Below are 3,872 nucleotides of genomic sequence, written 5' to 3'. Positions count from 1 at the left end.
TCACTTGGCATCTTGTTCTAGTCCGCTGCCAAGATGCTACACTCTTGTGAAATTTGTCCTTCAAAGTTTTCCAATGCCCTAATATATTCATGGATGCAAGAGAGCCATATATTGACCACATGACAACTACCATTTTGTTGTATTTCATGGAAGGAGCAACAACAACCCCTCTTTCCTCTAGTTTTTGCATGGGACACTGAACTCCTCGTCTATCAATAGGATCACTCCTCCCTTTCCTCTACTTAAAGAAGAGTAAAAACAAACATAGCTACTCCATGAATTACTTTTACCAATGCAAAAGAGTCTTGTAGAAGCTTGCTTAAAAATGAAAGCAAAAAATTGACTCCTCATATTGACCCCAAAAGTTGACAATGTGATCCTAGAAAGAGAGATCACTATATTGGTATCATTGTACCAGTATAACCTTCATCCTTCATCACAAATGCTAGGACAATAAGACGATAACATCTTCATTTAGTAGCAAATTTTATTGTGATATAGTGCAAAATTATATGTGTTTGAAATTTAAGTTTGGGAGCCATAGAAAGTGGATGATTTTAATTATGCATAAGGAAATGGAAAGATTAAAGTGTATTACATGTGTGTGTGTGTGTGTGTGTGTGTGTGTGTGTGTGTGTGTGTGTGTGTGTGTGTGAGAGAGAGAGAGAGAGAGAGAGAGAGAGAGAGAGAGAGAGAGAGAGAGAGAATAGACCTTTACAAAACGTAGGCACAATAAATCTTGTAGACACATTGGAGATATATTGAAAGATGGCCTTGGAGCTCAAATGATTTGACTCGTGGCTACCTTGCCATCATGGATGTACATCGATTACAACTTTGTCAACCAAGTGACATGCTTGATCCCTTTTTAAAATATTTAATGACTATCCCAAATCATGCCTCATGTAATTAGATGTTTTTTTTTCCATAAACATTGTTGCACCATAATGATAAGATGACCATAATCCTTCCTAGAATTATTTTTCTAATGCAAAAAAATCTTGAGAAATCTTGCTCAAAAGCAAATCAATAAGTTTACTTGTCCTTGAATTGAGCCCAATAGTTAACAACTCATCCTCGAGATCCTAGAAAACCTTCACCTTCAAGAGAAAGGTTTGGGACTGATTTCCACATCCACAAGGAGGAATCTTTATCTAAAGCAAATCAATGAGTTGGTAGTGTCCTCGAACCGAGTCTAGAGTTGACAACTGATTCTCAAGATCTTAGAAAATCCACTACTCCTGAACCTATAATCCTTTTGATGTGCAAAGATATCGACACAAAAATATACCTAATTTAGGATATCCAACTGCTACAATAAAAACCTATCATCCTTTTGATGTGCAAGGATTTGATTCCATTCTTATTCCAATGCCCATGAATGCATACATCATAGAAGCAAGACAACTATCTAGTGGCAATATCAATAGGATCTCATGGGTTATGAGCACAAACAATATACAAAGAGCATGTGTTAAAGATTCTTTTAGAGTTCCATTTCACATATCTATTTATATCCCTATGCAAGATCTTTCAAAAAACATATAAGCATTTTTTGTGCTTTGAAGGATAGTAAGCTTCAGCACTCTCTAACAAGTTTTCCTTACGAAGGGCAACTATATAAGCAACACATTTTAATGTAATGCCATCTAGCTTCAATTTTTCAAGTGTCAACGCTCGCTTGATCATAGATCCTACTCCATCATGTTCCCCCTTCCGATGGCATGATAATGAGAAGAAGTGACTCATTTGAATCCTACATACATTGCTACAAAGTAAAATAGCCTAATAGTTTTTAATTGCCAAATAACACCATCAAACCACACGTAATGCTTATTTATTATGCAACATAAAATAATGTTGCATGAACAATCCTCAAGAATTGTATCATTGAGAATGAAGAAGTGGATAGTTTGTATATCCTTAGTAGCCTTCTTTATGTAAGCGGTATGGGTCGAATGCCAGTCATGGATCTCACTTTGTTACAACCACATTGTCTAGAGAATTTTGAAAATATTATCTAGATTGCTTGACTTGCCATTAGCTAATGTTATTGTGAGTAATGAAGGATTGAATTTTGACTTAAGTAGAGTAAGGAACACACAACCCTATATCTCTTTGTTCAAAATATCTTCCCATTTTTAGGATTTCGAAAGTACAACATGCCATTGTCTTCATACCACTATTTTTGCATTCTCCTGTGAAACACTTTCTATCATGAAAAGACTTGTCTTTTGTATTTGGATAGATGATTAACTCCAATAGTTGTGTAACACAATTAAAAGTATGCCTTTGAGATGAGCATGTTCTATGGGCACTATCTTCCCCACATACCTCACAATTTTATGGACATCAAAATACATTAGACCAAAACTTTGTGATTACATGTGATTGTGATTGAGTGCATCCTTTAAGAAAGACATTTCAACATTATATTCATAGAAACATGTTTGCCTATCCTTCACTCAATGAACAAAGAAAGGCTTTAGTGACTCGAAACAATGTAATTGATTTTTGCATTCAGAGTGCTTTGGTGTGCATATTGTTAGTCAAGACATAGCCTGGGTGTCCATTGTATGATGGGGTGACAATCATAAAGCACCAGAATAGTTTATCCTAATCTAATTGCTAATATTCGAGTGCTTAATCCCCTTAATCTCTTCATTTTTCTTTTATGAAAACAAGCATAGATGTTATCCTAAATGTAAGTCATTGATTATACACATATGACAATGGATTTTCATTTCTATTTTGTGCTTACCTTATAAGGCATATACATTTAAAAGCATGGCATGTGTATCATGAAGATTGTGTGGAGTGATCTTCCAATCATTTAGTGTCTCACTGAATTGTTTTCGTTGCCTTATGCAACCTAATTATAACGTAAATCTGAGAAAGAGAGCAACACACACACACACACACACACACACACAGAGACCAAGAGAACAAATTGCTGGTGAATACTTAGGTGTTATAATATTAGTAACCAATACACATAATGAACGAAAACCCGTGCAACTTTGAAGTTTAAAAAAAAGATTTACAAATCCCATGACATGTGCAAATAAGGGGTGTATATCGAGGCCTTGAATTTCAGCAAAATGATAGGAGCTTAGAACAAGTACACACTTTGTGAGAGTTCGTGCCCACTTTGAAAACCATCCAAAGATTTGATAACACACATAGCAGCTGCCAATGCAAAACCCAAAACCCATCAGAATATTACACCAACCCTGCTGGACACTTCCCTTTTTTGCGACACTAGGTGTCCCCACCTTTGTGTGTAGCCGACCTTAGCGAGTGTCTCTAGTTGTGGTTAAAACCTCCCAAATCTCTGCAAGAATACTAGAGTCTTAGTGGATAGCCATGACAACATGGCCAAGAAAAGTGTGAATGCATGCAAAAGCATGGATGGGTTTGAAACATCAGAGGCTTCAACGGGCTCCACATCGATGCACTGCTTCTTGCGCTTCCTCCTTGCTTTCAGTCGCTTGCGATTCGGCCAGCTTCTCAACGACTTCTCGAATCTCTGATTCCTCTGCACAAACAAGGATAGCCGGCTCAGTATTCAATCCGGCATATGCAGGGCCAGAGGCGGTGACGGGCAGTTCTGTGACCTCAACAATGTCATCCATGGCGCCAATCTGGTGTTGGTATAAATAAGCCTTATCATAAAAGGCATATTCACATATACCAATGTAACGACCTTCAGGTTATTTAAAGCCATACAAATCAATCAAGAAATAGTCGTGTGATTATATAGAACTGCTCTTTCATTTCTGAAAGTTCAGCTCTTGCTCTTGTTTCCTGTTCTGTTTTTCTCTCTGAGAGCCTTCTCATAGCTTCTCTCTTGAACCTCCTGCGTCCTCCTG

Source organism: Lygodium microphyllum, chromosome 1 (assembly GCF_053477565.2).
Source record: "Lygodium microphyllum isolate KBCC chromosome 1, Lygodium_microphyllum_v1.1.10, whole genome shotgun sequence".
Classification (NCBI taxonomy): domain Eukaryota; kingdom Viridiplantae; phylum Streptophyta; class Polypodiopsida; order Schizaeales; family Lygodiaceae; genus Lygodium; species Lygodium microphyllum.
This window is presented reverse-complemented; position numbering follows the sequence as displayed.